The following is a 20,397-nucleotide window of genomic DNA, read 5'->3' as shown; positions in this document are numbered from 1 at the left end:
CATGGGGGGATGTTTCAATGGTACTTGAGACGTTTTGATAAGTCACATGGTTTGGCCGCAATAAATAATGGAAAGTAAATTTTAAAAAGCTTCTAAGTCTAGAACCACTGCATTGATCGACTTGAAATTTTAATGCAATGTAGATCTCATCAAGCGGAACAAGTGTGCAAAATTTCAAGATGATTGGATGTACGGTCTCAAAGCTGTAAGTCTTTATTGTTGAAAGAAGAAGAAACGCACCGTTTTGTCCTTCCAGAACGTGATCACTATCACACGATCTCCCGCGGTCATTTGAACCTCAAATACAATTCCAATTGAAGATTTGTCAATAGGTGAGGTATATTAACAAACGAATAAAACAGATTTGGTCAAATTCTGACTTTTTGAAACTCGATCGCATTTCACACAAAGTAGTGAGAAACTAAAGAAGAAGAAACCTCGTTTGGCTTCTCAGATAAAAGAAATAATTGTCTCTGCAATTTCAGGTTCATTTTCTTTTAAAAATCGCTTTTTCTGCAATCAGTGCATGGATTGACATGTGTGGATGTGTGTGTGGGTGTGGGGTGGGGGAGATGTGTGTGTGTGTGTGGGGGGGGGGAGGGATGTGTGTGTGTGTGGAGGGGTTGGTGTGTGCATTAGGGATGGGGTGTGTGTGTGTGTGTGTGTGTGTGTGTGTGTGTGTGTGTGTGTGTGTGTGTGTGTGTGTGTGTGTGTGTGTGTGTGTGTGTGTGTGTGTGTGTGTGTGTGTGTGTGTGTGTGTGTGAAAGAGGGATAGAATTGTAAGGAACAGAAATGAAAAAACCAGATGTGTGTGATGATTGACATTTCTTTTGGTGAGGCTTCTCCCGCTGATTTGTCATTATCTTTTGGTGGAAAATCCACTATACTGTTTCTCATATATTTATATGTTTCTTCTATATTGATGTGATTTTAATGCATTTGTTAAACTACATTTATATGATATTTTATGTTTGTTCAACGACATTTCAAAACATGAAAATGATGAAATTATACAAAATGAAAGGTAAAGCAGGGCAGCCCCCAGCTGAACTAGCCTCCCTGGGGACTAACTAACTAGCCTCCTCAGAGGATTTGTGTTCCTCAACAAGGTAATGCTGTAGTTAACTCAGATATCCAGGCTGTAGGAGGTGGCCATTCTGGGTTAGCCAATGGGGAACACTTGTCCGAAGTCAAAGTGCGTAAATGTGGGATTTGCAATTGCAAAACTTGTCTTATATTTACCACAAACAATATAATTAATTGTACAGTAACGGCTAGATGTTACAAGTTAAAAGAAACTAAACAATTAATTACATGTAAAACCTCAAATATAGTTTACCTATTGACCTGGTGCAAATGTGCGATGCAATATGTTGGTGAAACAATGCAGAGATGTAATGTGAGAATGAATGCACATAGGAGCGGCATGAAAAACCCAGATAAAACTACTGGTTGTCCACTACTTACCTATCATTTTACTTCTGGATATTGTAAAAATGTGAGCTTCAGTGTTCAGGTTATAGAAAAGATAAGCAGAAATGGCCGTAAAAAGAATGGGATGGAAGATAAAACAATCACACAATTACGTAAGCGTAGAGAACTTTTCTGGATTAAAGAATTAAGAAGTGCTTACCCTTATGGATTAAATGAAAGAATTAATGACACATATACACAGCAAAATGGACAAAACATCATCGCTTCTGTTTTTAACACCTTACCACGAGACTCTCAGAGACACAGAGTACATAACTATGGACGTAAATGTCCAATTATAGACACACCACAACAAATTGTAAATGAATGGTTAGATCTTAACAAATCCAATATCTGCACATTACTTAACAGCAGCAGAATTAAGTTAAACACCTTAAATAAATAAAAAACTGAAAGAAGTTTGGCAAATCGTGAACAGATTAATGGAAGAGGACGATCAAGAGGAACTCCCAATCCAACACATGGAAGAAATTCTGGACATGATTGATCATAAAATGTACAAAGAGAAACCTAAAAAAGTGAATCGTAGAAAAGACAATGATATCATCAAAATTATGTTTGATAACAAAGGGGTGGAAATGATAAATATCGAGAAAATACTTCAACATAAGGAAGTGTGGAGTAAACTTCCAGAAACAATACAACAGAGAGAGCGACCAAGAGTTGTGTACACTTTGGGAAATTCAATTCGGGGAAAGATCTTCAACTACAAGGACACTGTGCAATCTATAAATGTGGAGGAATGGTTAAATAACACACATCATTGTAATTGTGAACATTCCGCATTCAAAGATCCACATCATAAACACGTCATCACAGGTGATCTCAGAATAGTGAAAGATAAAAGATTACATGCATTACTTACAAAGGGACCAAATTATAGAGAAAATAAAAGAATAAACTGGAATAAAGCAATGGAACTTACAATGATGGGACTGGGCGAATGGATGAAAGAACAAATTGATAAACATAAAGTACCAAACACACAAATGACTTCATGGTTGGAGGAGGTAGAGAAACATGTGAAAAGGAGAGTTGTTGATTCGAAAAGAAAAGTTCGAATCAATAATCCGAAGGCAATTTTAAACAATCCAGAGACACGTGATTGCTAAAGGCAGCTTCAAACACAATATGTTATTGTTCCAATTGACAAAGCAAATAATAATATTGCATTTGTATGTAAAACATTCTACATTCAAACACTTTTGGAAGAATTGGGCTTAGACACGGGAATTTCAAAGACCTACAAAGTAAGTAACAATAACAAAACAGACTTGATACAACACCATACAAATCACTCAACGGCGAGGAGACTGAGAGTTCCGGATAAACACCATCAATTACCATTCATTTACTGGATCCCAAAAATGCACAAACACCCTTGTAAGATGAGGTTCATCATCACAAGTGGAGAATGTTGTTTGAAACCTTTGTTGGGCAGTATTACAGCGGCAATGAAACTAATCTATAAATGCTTAAAAAACTACCATGAAAAAGTGAAGTTTTATTATGGTATTAAGAAATTCGGGATCATTGACAATTCCAAACCGGTAATCGACAGTGTCCACAACATTAATAACAAGGGTAAAGCAAAATGTCTTTCAACCTTTGATTTTTTCCACATTGTACACAAACATTCCACATGACAAGCTAGTAACCGCATTGGCCAGAGCAATAGATAAAGCATTTGCAGGAGGTAATAGAGTATACATTAATGTATATCAAAACAGAGCACACTGGTCTGTAAAGGATAATCAATATTCATGCAGTTTTTCAAAAAGTAAACTCAAGGAAAGTATTCGATTTCTGCTAAACAACAGTTTCTTTACATTTGGCAACAAGATACTCCAGCAGACAGTGGGTTCAGATCGGGCCCCTTTCTTTGCAAATTTGTTTCTGCACATATACAAGTTTGATTGGGTCCAGAACATGTGCAGGAATAAATTAACAACTGCACGAAGATGCGGAAACATCTTCAGATTCATTGATGATTTGTTGGAAATTAATGATGGATTTATATTTGAGCAGCTTCATGATGATATATATCCAAAAGAACTTGAATTAAAAAAGGAAAACCAAACTTCCACTTCAGTTTCCTTTTTAGAATTACAAATTGACATCCATAATTAGGGCTGTCAACCGATCCGAGACCGGGACGAAATCCCGGCGGTTTCGGCTTTCGAGACGGTCTCGGGACGGTCCCGAGATAAATTGACTGACGCAATTTCTCGGTAAAAAAATCCCGGTTAAAATTCCAACTTCTTGCAGATATTTTCCATAATAGAGGCATTTATTGAGCCTTGCTTTCATTACTCTGCTTCTGCACAAGCATCATTTTTCGCAAGTGCAGCTGAACTGACACAAACGATGATAGATAAAGCGAACTCACTGTTCCAGGATTTTCCCCTTGTCAACAAACAATGCACTTCTTAAGTCATATTTATAAGCCTATAATGCATTTCGGATTGTACACGTTGTAGTGGTTAACTTATTCACATGTCGCGGTTAACTTATCCGCATGTGACGGTTACCATTACGAATGTTTGGTCGAACCCACGCACACGGACGTTTGGTTGTGTCGTCATGACGCACGCGCGGCTGTTGGAGCCACGCCCTCCGAAGAGGGTTCTTGGTTTTCTATACGCCGTTACGACTTCCGTTCGCTAGCAGTTGCTGGAGATAGGTACAAAAGGTTGTTTATTGTACAGGTAACGAAATGGCCTCTTCTTAAAGTCTTCGGCAACCGCTAAAACGTAATATATAAAGTACACTATTTCCTGACATCACTTTTCGCTCTACTTTATGTTGTCATTATCCATCGTGTTAGACTGAAAAAATGAGTTTAATGTTCGTTTTGTACGAATTAACTTCAAGATTCCAGAATGAGTTCACATTCAAACTTTTCAATGGCTTTTTTAGTTAATTTGTTTCTATCTTGGCGTTTAAGATAACGAATATGATAAGACAGCATGGCGATAACAATTGTGAAGATAAGGACTCGGGCCTCGGGGTCGGGGGGGGGGGGGGGGGGAGGTGGTTGGTTTGACTGTTTGAATGTGAAAGTATTTTGGTTATCTTATCTCCACTTTAGGCCTGATAAGTTGGGTAGTGGGACGGGTAGTGGGACGTGCGTCAGGTCGGTGAGCATGCTATATTGAACGCTTAGCGTTAGCGGTGGCCGATCATCTGCATGTAGGCGGTGTATTTTATTTCATCCCGGTAAATGGAAGCTAAGTCGGAATTTAAGTACTCAACATCAGAAATGAATTTTTTTCATTGTTGTTTATATATTGTGTTACGTGGTCCTCCCGGTGACTACCTGGTCTCGGTGACCCCCGGACCGTGAGAGGAACTCCGCCAGAAAGATCTATTATTTCGGCGCTTTCGTAACGCAATCAATATTAATTCCAATCAATAAGAAACCCCACACCAAGGATCCGGAATAATCAATGATATATTCCCCGAGCAATCAACAACCATCCACAATCAGCAATCAATAGTACAACGATGTAAACTCATCTATAATATTAATAACTCTAAGATGGCCATCTTATACATTCCTCACGTGAGCCCCACTCCCGACTCCCTCCGTGGTCAATGTCTCTCACAATGTCTCCGTACTCCTGTAGTTCGATCTCCGCACGTGGGCGGTTGAACGGACCCTTCCTGACGTGCTTTCACCGGGCACGTCCCGTACCGGGAACAACGACTGCAGCGCGCACCTCCTGGCCAAGCAAAGCGGGTAATGTAAAGCAGGCAAAGCAACACGCGGCTTGCCCAGCGCGCGCGGCCCTAGGTGCGACCCGTACGCGGCCTTGTAGACGGTGAGGCGAACTGTGCCAGCTGCTTGGTTCCGTGCACGAACCCACAGTGACTTGACGTGTCAAAGGGTAGTTACACGTCCCGGTAACTCCTCTCGCCAGACGGGCTTTGAAACGCCGATTCTCTGACGTTGCTCAATCGATACCGCTCACGTCCGAGCTTGGCGAGGAAGAAAAAGAATCGTCGCGTCTCCAGGACCTCGTGTCTTTTTTTCTTCCGTTTCCGGTCTCCTTTTTCTCAGAAGGGCTCCTGACCCTTTAATCACACCAACCTTTAATCGACTACACATTGATAAGCAAAGCCCGGAATAGTAATTCACATAAACTAGGGCATGCCCGTACTATATCTATATCTAAAATTATATCCCCCCCCTCTATTTACATGAAATGGTTTGGTCCAAAGCGAACGGCTTGCGAGTGGTGACAATCCCCCCCCTCTATTTACATGCAATGGTTTGGTCCAAAGCGAACGGCTTCCGGAGTTTGGTAAAGAAATCGCCATCGCGTGCACAAACGCGCAGGAAAGCGAATGAATCGCAAATTCGTTTTTATTAGTTGTAAAACATAGTTTAACGCCAACATAGTTTGCAAACGTGAAATAAATGAATACGCTCTCAAATGTGCCATCCGAGGCAGAGTGTGCCCGCCACGTTCGGCACACGCGATCGTTCGCTGCTCTCTGATTGGTTGAATCGTTTTTTGGACATAGCTCGGTAAGTAATTGTCCGATTAATATGAAACCTTGAAAAGGCACATCCTCGGGTCCCCAGCAATATACCTGGCAAGTTAAAAGTATATCGGACCCGTGGTTGTCGAGAAACAGCGGTCACAGACAAACGTACAGACAGAGATTACTGGAATTATAGATAGATATGTAACAATTGTAATGAAATTCCATTATTTCTGAAGCTTTTTTTTTTTTTTTTTTTTATGTATTACTTTGTCAGGAACCGAGCCGATCCGAGATCCCGTTATGAAAATTGAAAATTTATCGAGACGGTTCCGAGACGGGATTTTGAATCTAGCTAACAGCACTATCCATAATAATAAATTTCACACCAAATTATTTGATAAACGAGATGCATTTCCATTCCACATTGTCCGAATGCCTTTCTTAGACAGCAACATTCCCAAAAAGCTATTTTATGGTACGGTTGCAAGTGAAATAATTAGGACTGTGAGAGCAACCACACACAGCTCTGAACTGTCAATAAATTACAACAACTAGTCAGACGTATGTTAGCGCAGGGAGCTACAGTCGGTCGATTAAAACAAGTTTTCTTTAAAATCACAAAACGACACCAAATCGAATTCGTGAAATACAATACGAATAGTAAAAATATTATTCATGAGATCTTTATGTAAATACCGTACAATATAAAAATTAAATATACTACAAATCAATGTTGCTAAGAATCAGTGGTTGCTCGGATACGGCAGCATGCCAAAAACCGTTATAAATGACAGTTTGAACATTCTAAGTGTACAATATAATATTATATTACAGTACAATATAATACAAGTACAGTACAATATAATATTATTCATGAGATCTTTATGTAAATACAGTACAATATAATAATTAAATATACTACAAATTAATGTTGCTAGGAATCAGTGGTTGCTAGGATACGGCAGCATGCCAAAAACCGTTATAAATGACACTTTGAACATTCAAAATAGAGTTTGATCGAGAGGTAGGTGGTGTGGTCATGCTGTTTGGTCGATTGATGTGTTTAAGGGTAAGATGTGAATGATTTAATGATATCATATTATAGAGTGTGTAAGGAAAGTTATAAATATATGATAACACATTAAATCCTATTGCAAGTAAAGTTGGGATAAGTGATGTTGCATTGATGGGTTGACTGACTGCCTGGACGCAACTGAGGTTGTGGATCCACTGATTTACCATCAATTGATGTGGATCCATGATCGAGGTTGTGGATCCGCTGTTTGGAGAGGTCCTGAGCTGAAAGGATTGAAACCTCGAGGAAGAACGGTGCCCAGCTGATGATCCATGCAGTCGGGAAACTAGTCAGTTGCTTACGGGTTAAGGTTCTTGCTTTAGGTGGAGGAACTATGTTTGAGGTTTACGATTTAAATAAAGTTGAATATGGGATGTTGTAAAATTAACATCATTTACAACAATCCTTTAAATTATTTAAGTTTAGGAACAACCGATACTGTACAATTAATTAAGTGTGTGTGTGTGTGTGTGTGTGTGTGTGTGTGTGTGTGTGTGTGTGTGTGTGTGTGTGTGTGTGTGAAAGAGAGGGATAGAATTGTAAGGAACAGAAATGAAAAAACGAGATGTGTGTGTGTGTGTGCGTGTGCGTGTGTGTGTGTGTGTGTGTAGGGGGGGATGTGTGTGTGTGTGTGTGGGGGGGAGGGATGTGTGTGTGTGTGGGGGGGGGGGGATGTGTGTGTGTGTGTGTGTGTGTGTGTGTGTGTGTGTGTGTGTGTAGGGATATGTGTGTGTTTGTGTGGGGGGGGGGGGGGTTGGTGTGTGTGTGTGTTTGGAGGGTTGTGCGTGTGGGGGGAGGGGTGTGGGGGTGTGTGTGTATGTGTGTGTATGTGTGTGTATGTGTATGTGTGTGTGTGTGTATGTGTGTATATGTGTGTCAGGGTTGTATCCAAGGGGGTTGTGTCAAAGCATGTCCAATGAAGGTGGGGTTGTCTCAAAAGTGGGGTTGTATCAAAAGTGGGGTTGTATCAAAAGTGGGGTTGTATCAAAAGTGGGGTTGTATCAAAAGTGGGGTTGTATCAAAAGTGGGGTTGTATCAAAAGTGGGGTTGTATCAAAAGTGGGGTTGTATCAAAAGTGGGGTTGTATCACAAGTGAGTGCGAGTAAACCGGTCATCACTGCCAGCAGTTTTAAAGTGGCAGTTCTGGTTCATGTTATTCTTAAGTTCCAGAAGTTCGTCTGTTTGGGCATCAATTATTTCACTCCTCCATTCTTCCATGTGTGCTAACAGTTGAGTCATGAATGAATGTACGTACCCTGGTATCGCGGGCTCGGCTATCGCCGCCATTGTCTTTGCCAGCTACCGCCCCCTCTTCGGCTTCCTCCACGACCAACTGTCTCTCCTGCAGGTCCTGGGTTATTAATTTCTCTTCATCTACCCTCACCGGTATTCGACCGCCTTGGCTAGCCATGGTACGAATATAAGTTTGGCTTTTTATACTAAATTACGGTCGCTCGTAATTTTCGAGTGCGTTAAGCGCACTCCCGGTCCAATCCCACTCCCTGACACCAAATGTTACGGCCAATATGTACAATTTGGTGTCCAAAATTTTGTCCAGGGTTCCAAATCCCCACTCCTGACTACCAAATGTTACTGTTTTCGCAGCCCTTCCTGCCCTTACCAAGGAGAGGTTAAGCCCCTTGTTCTTCTTGGGTCATCGCAACCGAGACTTGAAACGCCCCTCCCGAGCAAACGCAAGGTAGGGTTTCGGGACAATTCTCGCACGTACCTAAATACCTGCACCGCCGCAGAAGCGGGGAATCGAGCCTCGCACGAGCCACGTGTAATTTGAATACACCGAGCGGATTGCGTACCACGTGGTCCGTGCAGTTTTCTAGTCTTGGAACCCGATTCGAGCGGTTCTATTCGTACCACGCTTAGTTAATGATGGAAGGGACGAGAACGTCGAATAAAGGAAGAACACTATTTAATTATTATTTACACAATGTACAATGATTCAGTAGACGTACAGAGACACAGAGCAGCCTTATACAGTCTTATACTAATTCCCAGACACGGGCCCGATCACACTCACAGAGGGGGAAATGCAGGTCGGATGATATTCCTCGCTGAACGGTTGTCCAGGAACGGCCCCGCCCGGCGTGGCTCTCCCCGGTCACAGCACGTCCCACGATGAAGGCAAGCAGGCGGTGGAAGGGACCCTTGTAGCGTGTCTCTCGAACAAAGGGCAGATGAGGCAGGCGGGAGGGAAATGTACGCGTCTCTCAGCGTGGCTGGGCGGTTTTCCACAGCGCGTTTAGTTGCCGGCACGTTATCACTCACGTAACCCAATAGAGGCTCGGCCTCAAGCTCAACCGAGCATCCAATTTGGTAAGAGCGCTTATAGCTGGGTTCATGCGCGTCTTCTCTCAGAACTCGTAACTTGCTCAATACTCAACTCTAACAGAACTCTCAACTTGTTCAAGCGCCTCCCTCCACAGAAATGCACACCCCGAGCTCATAACTCGCAAGCTCACCTCTTCGCAGAACTGCACACCCCGAGCTCATAACCGAGGTCGGGGGCTTCGCGCAACGGGTTATATTGCCAACCCCCTTAGCCCTCTCGAATGTTCCAACCACGCCATGTGACACAGTGCCGCAGTCACTCACTTTGAGCCCTAATTGGCGGCTCGCGCTTACCGTCAGCTTCTCCTCCGCCCTCATTCGGTCTTGCCTCGATTTGCCAGGCCTGCCTCGTGTTAATTCGCGCCAAAAAGACAAAGGCGGCATAAGGCAATAAAGGAACCTAACTCTCATTATTCTACTCAAAGCAAAACTAACACAGGAAAAGGACTATGCTCACACATACTAAGAAATAACTGAACTATCGCGAGGCTACGTGTTGTTGTGGGACTAAACTATGAGGGGGAAATTAACCTTTATTGTACAAACTCAAAACCGCAATAATATCTCTTAATTACGTAGTTTGAACATTGGTTGCATCCTGTCTATAAATTACGTACTGTTGGAATATACATTTCGACCCTTTAGACTGCTGAGACTTTTCAAGACCCTTTAAGTCCTCCAAGGCCCATAAAGACCCTTAAAGACCCAGAGGACCGAAAGAGTGTGAAGACCCAAAATACCCAAAGCACCCCGATGATCCAAAAGACCTCAAGGATCCAAAATACCCCAAAGACCCTTAAAGACCCAGATGATCCAAAAGACCCTGAAGACCCCAAAAACCCTTAAAAGCCCTGAAAACCAAAAGGACCCAGAGGACCCATAAAAAAACCCATAAACGCACGTTAACAAGTATCATATTTTTCCATTCAGCGGTTTCCGAGAAATAAAATTTTAATTATGTTTAATCCAAAATGGCTGCCATACCACGTGAAGTATGACATCACAATTATCATAAAAACATTCTGCATGGGTGTCACTCCTACCCTGAAAGTTTTGGCTCAAACGGACATGTGGTTGCTGAGAAAAACGAGGTTTAGCCCGTACTGACAGACGGACAACCCGAAAAACGTGTCCGTAAAGTAAATAAATAAATAAACCTAAATTTATATCCAGCAGGAGGTCGGTGATGTTTGCCTATAATCATAATAGTCCAAGCCATTTAGCATTTGACGGGGAAAAAACTGCAACACTACCGATCTCATTAGTATTGATTACCCTCAAGGTACCTTTATAACATACTAAAAGTATAAAGGTCTAAAAATATGGGGTGACTCTCAAATAATGCAATCAAGTTTTCTCCATTTAGCCCCATGTTAAAAGACGTACATATGCCGCATGCTTTTTTTGTCGCTCTCTGAACTTCTATTGCTTATTTTATACACTGGACCTAATCACTAGCACGATATAATAAATAAAGGATATCATACTGTACAATATTGTATATATAAGTGAAGTTTTTACTGTTTTAGTGTCTTATTTAACCACACCCCGTTTTACAAAGACTGCTCACTCCACAGCAAGCGACGGTACATCATTATTTGTTTGTGAACCATATATATCTTAGTTTTTAATCCCATCAATGACATGTATTTAGTATGTTTAGGTCTATTGGCAATAACATACAGTAATAGTATATTCAACTTTTCTATATTTGCAGGTAATCCAACCCTGAAGAATGGCGGCCAATTCGTGTGTGTTCTGCAATGAATCCACCAACAACGATAATCCAGTAGTGACACTTCGTGAAAAGGGAAGTCGGACTATTAATGTTGTTAGTGACCAGCGCAGTGACCCAATACAGACTGTTCCAGGTCAAGTTGTTCATCAAGAATGCCGACGTGTATACTGCAATCCAATAAAGGTAGCACAGAGTATCAGAGATACACACAGACCAGGCCCAAGTGTATCGCTCCGATCAGCAGAGGAAGCCTTCAACTTCAAAGCAGATTGCCTCTTCTGTGGTACAAAGGTGAACTTTGATAACAGGAAACAACAAGGAGATGTCCACTCTATCACATTTACAGAATGTAAAGATAGTCTTCTGCAAAAGTGCTCAACAAGGAACGATGCATGGGCCGATACTGTTCGGGCTCAACTGCTCATTGTGTGTGACCTTCCAGCGGCAGATGCCGTGTATCACCAGGTATGCAGTTCAAATTTCCGGACAGGGAAACTGATCCCTCTGAATTTTGTACATAATGAAACAGTACAGAAGAAACAGAAATTGGGTAGACGATACAAATCACCACACGAAGGCGGTCGTCCTGCTCTGGATGACAGATGTCAGGCATTTATAAAGGTGACTGAATTCCTTGAGGAAAATGACGACGAACAAAACACAATCTCTGATCTGGTGGACAAAATGGCCGAGTATCTTGCTGACTCAAATGCCGAGTCCTATTCTCAAAGATATATGAAAGACAGACTGATTGAACACTTTGGCGACAGAGTCATTGTCACACCAGTTAATGGCAAATCGAATGTTGCAACGATGAGGCAAACAGCTGACAGTGTACTTTTGGAGTTTCATGCAAACCAGTCTAAGGATCCTATGATTCAGAAGAAAATAATCCTGGAAGCTGCCGCTAAAGTCATACTGGATGACATAAAGCAAGTGGAAACAGGGAATGAAACATACCCAACATCGGAAGACTTTGAGTTCAAAGACGCCAGCCTCAACTTTATTCCTGATACTCTGAAGATTTTTCTTGGAAAGATCTTGAAGGCAAAAGATGTAGAGCTGAAGATTGCTTCAATTGGTCAGGCTATAATGCAAGCTGCACGACCACGTGTCCTGATTGCTCCACTGCAAATTGCACTAGGGGTGCAGCTGCAGCACCATTTCGCCTCTCGTTTCCTTATTGATTCACTGCATGCACATGGGTACTGCAGCTCATACAAGGAAGTCACACGTTTCAACCAAAATGCAGCTGTATACCAGGGTACGGACATACCCAACCACAAGGGAGAATTTGTTCAATATGCAGCTGACAACGTCGACCACAACATTAGAACCTTAGACGGACACAACACCTTCCATGGCATGGGGATAATAGCCATGATTACCCCTGGAACAACACAAGGACATCCGATTCCTAGAGCTCAGGTCACTGCCAGCGACATAGAAACAACTGGAAGAATCCAGATACAGTACCATAGAGCTGACGACCAGGCACTTGCAACCTTGACTTATGGGAGCGTGCCTATCATGAGAGCCCATGATCCCACAGCCAACCTTGATGTACTGTGGAAGACGTCACTGCTGTTCAAGATACCAAGACCTGCATGGTCTGGGATGATGCAACTCTTACATCGTGGTGTCCAGCATTCAAAATCGTCTGTCCTGTTTCTCCCAATGATTGATTTGAGCTCGAGCGACACTACATGCATCTACTCCACTCTCAACTACATTGCGCAACATGCTAAACAACATGATGTACCTACCATCATCACCTTTGATCAGCCACTATGGTGGATGGCATTGTCGATCATTCTCTCAGAGCCAGATGGAAGCCCCATGCGACGTATTGTGGTAAGGCTAGGTGCCTTTCATATGGAAATGAGCTTCCTTGGCAGCATAGGGCACCTCATGGGTGGTTCTGGGTTGAAGGAGCTGCTAGAACTCATATACGCACCAAATGCAGTGGATCACATCCTAACAGGAAAAGCAATTTCCAGGGCTGTACGGGCACACATCCTCCTGGATGCTGTCCTGAATGCACTCCTCCTGTCTGATCCTCTTGGAGGAACACAATACAGAACTGCAGAAGACTTGCCAGTTCGGGATGAAGATGCAATGAGTGGCTTGGCCGATGATGATGTGATTCATCCAGATGTGAGTAAAGCAAGGACCCTGTATGATGCGTTGATGAAAGGCACACGATCTTCCAACGATGTAGCAAGTGATCCAATCCTTGACAAGATCAGCAAAGTCTTTCAAACACAGACAGAATCATTGACCAAAGACCGAACAGCGAAACTGTGGTTACAGTATATGGATATGGTGAAGATCTTAAGAAAATTCATCAAAGCCGAGCGTATGGGAAACTGGTCCCTGCACCTCAAAGCTGTATCTGATATGTTACCATATGTAGCAGCCTCAGGTCATTCACTCTATGCTAAGTCTGCCAGGATTTACCTGCAAATAATGCACAGCTTAGAACAGGACTATCCAGATGTGCACCGTAAGTTTACTCAGGGCTTCCATGTCGCCCGCAGAAGTAGTAGAGCTTGGGCTGGAATTTCCTCAGACCTGATGATTGAGCAAGTACTCATGAGAAGTATGAAGACCAGCGGGGGGTTAACAAGAGGAAGAGGAATGACAGAGCAACAACGGTTAACGTGGCTTTTGTCCATGCCGGCTTGTTCGGAGATGAACAGATCGATGCAAGAGCTCACTGGAGTGAAGTACAGCACAGGTGAACAGAACAAAGAGATGGGCAAAACCAGGCAGCATCGCGACATGCAAGATACAAGTACACTACAGGTCGCTCTAGTTGACAGAAATCCTTTCAAGTGTCATCCATCCCTCAGGAACATAATGACTGGTGTCAACACTGGCAGTAAGGTTGATGTCGACAATGCCAAGCTCATTGGAGACAAGATCATGCACTCCATGACAAATCAGTCAGTTGTCCACTACACGTTCAAGCGCAAAGACCAAGCCACCACATTTCTGAAGGCCAGATCATCTGTGCGAGTTGGTAAAGACCAGGTACAGATAGACTCAGAACTGCTATTCCAGCGTTTCATCATCATCTCAAAATCTGCTGAAGATAAGGAAGAGATGTTTCGCTTTGAGTTATGCCCTCATCCACCTGCGCTGTTTGATGAAAAGCTGATGCTACGTGAAGCCCAGAAGTCCGTACTCGGAGATGCTATCTGGTCTAAACTTGAACCAGGTACCATAGAGTCAATCAGCGAAATCCAGTATGTCTTGGATGGTGGAAGTCTGCTGCACCGTATACCATGGCCACGTGGTTCACCAACATATCGAGAGATCTGCATGCTCCACTGTGACTATGTTACAAGAAAGTACGGAAAGGCCATCGTAATATTTGATGGATATCTTGGTCAATCAACCAAGCACATGACCCACCAGAGGCGAGCAGCAGGTAGAGGTGGACCAGAAGTGACTTTCACTGATGACATGAAGTTGACCATGAAGAAAGACATCTTCCTGGGAAACCTCAACAACAAACAGAACTTCATCAACATGTTGAGCAGATACCTCCGGCTTTCTGGATGCCAGACCCATCATTCCCAGGAAGATGCTGACCTGCTAATCGTCCAGACCGCAGTCAGTTCGGCGAACATGAGGAACACAGCCCTTATAGGAGAAGACACAGATCTGATCGTCCTACTCTGCTTCTACGCAAACCTAGAAGCACACGACTTGTTTATGTATAGTCAGGCAAAATCCACTACAAAACCAAACCACATCTGGAATGTGAAGTCCATGAAACGTCAGCTAGGTGCAGCTGTGTGTGAAAGCATCCTATTCATACACGCAGTATTGGGATGTGACACGACGTCTCGACTGTACGGCCTTGGCAAAGGAGCGTCACTGAAGAAATTCATGATGAGCACACTCTTCCAAACTCAATCCCAACAGTTCTTGGCTGAGGATGCATCACCAGATGTGGTCGAGGCTGCAGGAGAGATAGCACTCGTGTGTCTCTACAAGGGTAAACCTGATGAAAGTTTGGATTCCCTCAGGTACAAGCGGTTTTGTGAACAGGTCGCAGTCAAGACTTCGAAGATACTCCCACAGACCTTACCGCCCACATCTGCTGCAGCGAGATATCACAGCAGACGGGTGAATCTGCAAATACAGCAGTGGAAAGGAAACAACAGCCTACAACCAGTGGATTGGGGCTGGAGAATGAGCGACGGCAATCTTGTTCCTGTTATGACCGACCTCCCTCCAGCACCTCAGGATTTGTTGAATGTTATCCGGTGCAACTGTTCGACCGATTGTGGTTCCGCACGGTGTACATGCCGCAAGAACAACTTGGAGTGTTCTCCTGCTTGTGGTCAGTGCCGTGGATCTGGCTGCACCAACTCCGTCCTGGACAGTTTCAGCGACGACGATGACGAGGAAAATGATGATTAGGTAGTGGACTGTTGTTATAGACTATTACATGCAGCTGAATTAGTTAATTGTGGACATTTTTTTACTTTTAAGCGAATCCTTGACTTCCGACAGTATTTTATGAGTCAGTATTATTAGTTTCTCTATATGTGATTTTATTATGAGTTTGTGATTTTAATCAACAAAATGTGCCATAATTCTGAAACAGTCATGACAAGTGATTCATGTATTTGCATATCAGTGATCAGTATTTAGCTATTGGGAATTTTGTTTACGTGCTTATTTTTTTGTTCCGTACGGGCCGTACTGGGGCTGTAACATGCTGTAATTCCTGATATTAAAAGTACAATTATATACCATGTGCTCGGAATGTATCGCAAAATGTGAACAAATCGTACCGCAAAAGGATGAAAAGGGGGGTCCATGTACCAGTGATTTTGACAGACACCCCATATTTTTAGAGCTTTAGACTTTTGATATGTTATCTGGTATATATTACTGCATACAATTTCGCACTGATATGTAGTGTTGCAGTTTTTTCCTATCTGGCCCCATATTTGGGCTAAATGGCTTGGACTATAAAGCTTCTATTTATTACGTACGTACGTACGAAGCACTGTTTGTTAATTGCTTACACATATCCACTAATTGCACGTCAAAAGAAAATGAAAAAAAAGACCGCGTTAATATCTTAATCGATTAATCAGTACTCAGATCTCAACAAACACAAACTGACACGAGTGTTTTGAGCTTGTTACACCTGTCGACCTGTGCGCGTGGGTCACCATCGTGGCCCGAGACGCTTAATCGTTAAATAAATAAATACCTTCTTTCTATGCCCAGTATGATGTACAAGTATTACTATTAGTTAATGATATAAAAATAATTTTATTTAAAAAAAGTTAAATGATGACAAGAATGGGCCAAAAAAAACAGATAGAAATGGTACACAACATGCAAATAGAAGTTTAAAAAAAAAAAATGGAATGTGTATAAAGCAAAGACTGGGAGTGGGGCGTTCCCACCTGTAGTTGTTTTGTAGGTTTCTTCGGTTTCCTCATACGAGTTAAACAGCAGAAATCCCGAGGTGAGCTTCTCGGTTAAGGAAAGGAGAGAGCGAGGATTTCTGAACTAGTCGTGCACCAAATCCGAGCCCTTGCACAACGCTGTACATCATTCACACACTGTACCCCACACAAACAAACCCGTTCATTCACACACTGTACAGTACACCACACACAACAAACCCCAATTATTCTTGATCTTGGTGAATCCGTCGATTGGTTTGGCAACAATTATTTGGGAACTCACGACTCTAAACCTCAAAAGTATTTGATTATTACCAACGTTAATAAACGGTAAAAGAATTAGACAATCCAGCGAAGGGTGTTTTAATAAAAAGGGCAAACATCACTCAGTCGAACTATACCGCCATGGCGTGTGCATACCGCGCAAATTAAAATAAAAAATGCAATCACTCAAATTGCGATGATGAAGTAACAACAGCGAAATACTAAAAATATAATCGGCATTACCAAATAAAGAGACTTTTGTACATTGCACGATCATGTAGGTCTTGAAGTTCTGTAATCAGTCTCCTCGCTGTGTTTATAAATTACCTGGTATATTAACTAGCAGAGTGAGAGTAGTCGCCATCCAGCCTACAGGCGATGTTGTTATAAACATGCAACACGAACATTGGGTATCGCAGCTCATTGACTTCATTCACACTGGTTCCACGTCATATGAAGATTTTGCTGTTAATATCTCCACTCAATCCAAGGCAAATGATGAAGATGAAGAGCAGGGCTCTTGCTTGAGACGGACGAAGTGACGGGCAAGACACAAACTCGTCCGAGAAGATGTTTATTGTAAAAACCAACTCGGGAACTCTGAAAAGTCCGTTTATCGGGCTGCATATATATCAAAACCAGAAAGCACAACCGAAACCGAAAGCCACGCCTCTCAGGCGAGGCGCGCTTTGGTGGTCACGTGACCGACAGGTGCAAAGGATTATAACCGCAAGCGCGGCACGCTTTGGTGGTCACGTGACCGGCCACCCCGGCGCCGTGGTTTGCCCGCCGGTTACGTCACCGGCTGGAGCAAGGAGATTCTGTTGCTGGTCTCGCTTGGGGGACCCATGGGTCGCTACACACGCCCCCCCAGAATGGACTTGATCCAGGAAGGTCAACCTGAGGGGGGTCTGGATGACCCGACCGAAACGACCCCTGGCGAGACGCGGGGGGGTGGGGTCCGGTGTGGTGGCGGGTGGTCGGACGGGGGGTGCAGTGGATGGGGGGCGGCCGCGCCGCGGTGGGAGAGCCAGCCGTGGCGGCTGGCCGACGTCCATGTGGGCCGGCTTGAGGCGGTCCAGCGAAATCCGGTCCGCCCGGCCGCCGATGTAGGACTTGTTGTCCCGTCGTAGGACCCGGAAGGGTCCGTCGTATGGTGACCGGAGCGGCCCCCGGTGCACGTCGTGGCGCACGAAGACGTACTCCGCCGTGCGGAGTGCTGGGGGGACGTAGGATTGGGGGTCGCCATGGCGGGACGTGGGCACCGGGGCGAAACGTCGGGCGGCCTCCTGGAAGTCCGTGCGCTGGCGCGCGGCAGACCAGGGCCTGGTGGCGTCGGGAATGAACTCGCCCGGTACGCGGAGGGCCTGGCCGTACACCAGCTCGGCGGTGGACGCCTGGAGGTCCTCTTTGGGAGCCGTGCGGAGGCCCAAAAGGACCCACGGGAGCCGGTCGGCCCAGCCGTCGTCCTGGAGGCCGGCCATGAGTGCGGCCTTCATGGAGCGGTGGAACCGCTCGCACAACCCGTTGGCCTGGGGGTGGTAGGCCGTGGTGCGGTGCAGGGTAACGCCCAACGTGCGGGCGACCGCGCCCCATAGTTCGGACGTGAACTGTGGGCCGCGGTCCGACGAGATGTCCGCTGGTGCGCCGAAACGTGCGACCCAGGTGGCGATGAACGCCTGGGCCACGTCGGCGGTGGTGGTGGAGGCGAGGGGCATGGCCTCCGGCCACCTGGTGGTCCTGTCCACCATGGTAAGCAGGTGGGTGAACCCCTGCGATGGGGGAAGGGGACCCACCAGGTCCACGTGGACGTGGGCGAACCGTCGCTCGGGCACGGTGAAGGGAGCCAGCGGAGCCTGGGTATGACGGTGGACCTTGGCCCGCTGGCAGGGTGTGCAGGCATTGGCCCAGTCACGGACGTCCCGTCGCAGGCCATGCCAGAAGAAACGCGCCGCCACCAGCCTCTGGGACGCCTTCCGGCCCGGGTGAGAGAGGCCGTGGAGCGAAGCAAAAATGCGACGCCGCCAGGTGACTGGCACAACGGGGTGAGGTCGGCCTTGGGAGATGTCGCACAGCAGGACCGTGTCCACGAAGGGGACGTCAGCCAAGCGGAGGCCCGTGTCCGCCACCCGGAGCGCCTGCACCGTGCCGTCGGTGGCCTGGTCCATTGCCATTAGGGCGAAATCGACGCCGAGGTGGACGGCGTTGGCGCCGGCTCGAGAAAGGCAGTCGGCCACGGCGTTGTCCTTCCCGGCGACGTGCCGGATGTCCGTGGTGTACTCCGACACGGCGGAGAGGTGGCGCTGCTGGCGGGCCGACCACGGCTCCGTGACCTTGGCCATGGTGAAAACCAACGGCTTGTGGTCGACAAAAGCCGTGAACGGGCGGCCCTCCAGGAGGTGGCGAAAATGGCGGACGGCCAGGTACAGCCCGAGGAGCTCGCGGTCGAAGGTGCTGTACTTCAACTCGTTGGGCAGGAGTTGCCGGCTGAAGAACGCGAGCGGCTGCCAGGCCCCGTTTACCCATTGTTCATGGACCGTGTCCACGGCGTAGTCGGAGGCGTCCGTGGTGAGGGCGATGGGAGCCTGGGGTACTGGGTGGGCCAACAGCGTGGCGTTGGCGAGGGCCCGTTTTGCGCCAGTAAAAGCAGCGTCCATGTCCGTGGACCAGACAACGTCGCGTTTCGCCGGCTGGCCACGGAGGGCGGTGTACAAGGGCCGCATGAGTTGCGCAGCTCGGGGCACGAAGCGGTGATAAACCGCCGCCACCCCGACGCCACCCCGACGAGCTGGCTCGCCGCTCCGGTGAGCTGGCTTGCCGAATCGATCTTGTCGGCCTCCTTGGCGAGGTCGCGGGGGTTCACGATGGTCGTGCCTGCCAGGGCGACCCGTACCTGGGCCGGGAGCTGGCGAAGAAAAAGCTCCCGAAACAGGAAATCCGAGGGGTGCTCGCCGAGCAATGCGAGCATGTAGTCCATGCGTTCGGACGGGCGCGTATCGCCGAGCTCAGGAAGGTCGAGCAGGCGTCGTGCGCGCTCAGCCGGGGAGAGGGCGAAAGTGCCCAGAAGAAGTGCCTTGATGGCGTCGTACTTGCCGTCAGCGGGCGGGTTCTGGAGGAAGCTCAGGCAGCGGGCGGCGGTCACGGAGCCAAGCGCGGCGACCACGTAATGGTATCGCGTGGCGTCCTCCGTGATGCTACGCAGGGCGAACTGGGAGTCCGCCTGTGCGATCCAGACGGCGGCATGTGCTTCCCAGAAGGTGGGCAATTTGAGGGACACTGCGGTGTCCATCGCGTGTCGTAAATTCGGGGTCACCAGTGAAGAGCAGGGCTCTTGCTTGAGATGGACGAAGTGACGGGCAAGACACAAACTCGTCCGAGAAGATGTTTATTGTAAAAACCAACTCGGGAACTCTGAAAAGCCCGTTTATCGGGCTGCATATATATCAAAACCAGAAAGCACAACCGAAACCGAAAGCCACGCCTCTCAAGCGAGGCGCGCTTTGGTGGTCACATGACCGACAGGTGCAAAGGATTATAACCGC

At 45.9% G+C, this 20,397-nt stretch overlaps 1 protein-coding gene across 6 annotated transcripts in view; it reads right to left on the bottom strand.

The window, feature by feature from the left end:
• Positions 1-16,880, bottom strand: part of GATAD1 (GATA zinc finger domain containing 1) — a 47,664-nt gene extending 30,784 nt beyond the window's left edge. For 3 of the 6 annotated variants that reach the window (XM_068126593.2, XM_068126599.2, XM_068126598.2), the window contains exon 1: positions 16,589-16,880. The gene's annotated coding sequence lies outside the window, so the exon portion shown is untranslated. Of the gene's footprint in view, positions 1-5,102; positions 5,175-16,588 lie in introns of those variants that run through there. The other 3 variants (XM_068126595.2, XM_078785846.1, XM_068126594.2) reach the window with 2 other exon arrangements.
• Between the last annotated feature and the right edge of the window lie 3,517 nt (positions 16,881-20,397).

The sequence above is a fragment of the Myxine glutinosa genome, chromosome 10, assembly GCF_964187855.1.
Source record: "Myxine glutinosa chromosome 10, kmMyxGlut1.1, whole genome shotgun sequence".
In the NCBI taxonomy this organism is placed as follows: Eukaryota; Metazoa; Chordata; class Myxini; order Myxiniformes; family Myxinidae; genus Myxine; species Myxine glutinosa.
Note: the sequence above shows the minus strand (reverse complement) of the source record. Positions and strands in the feature narration are given on the sequence as shown.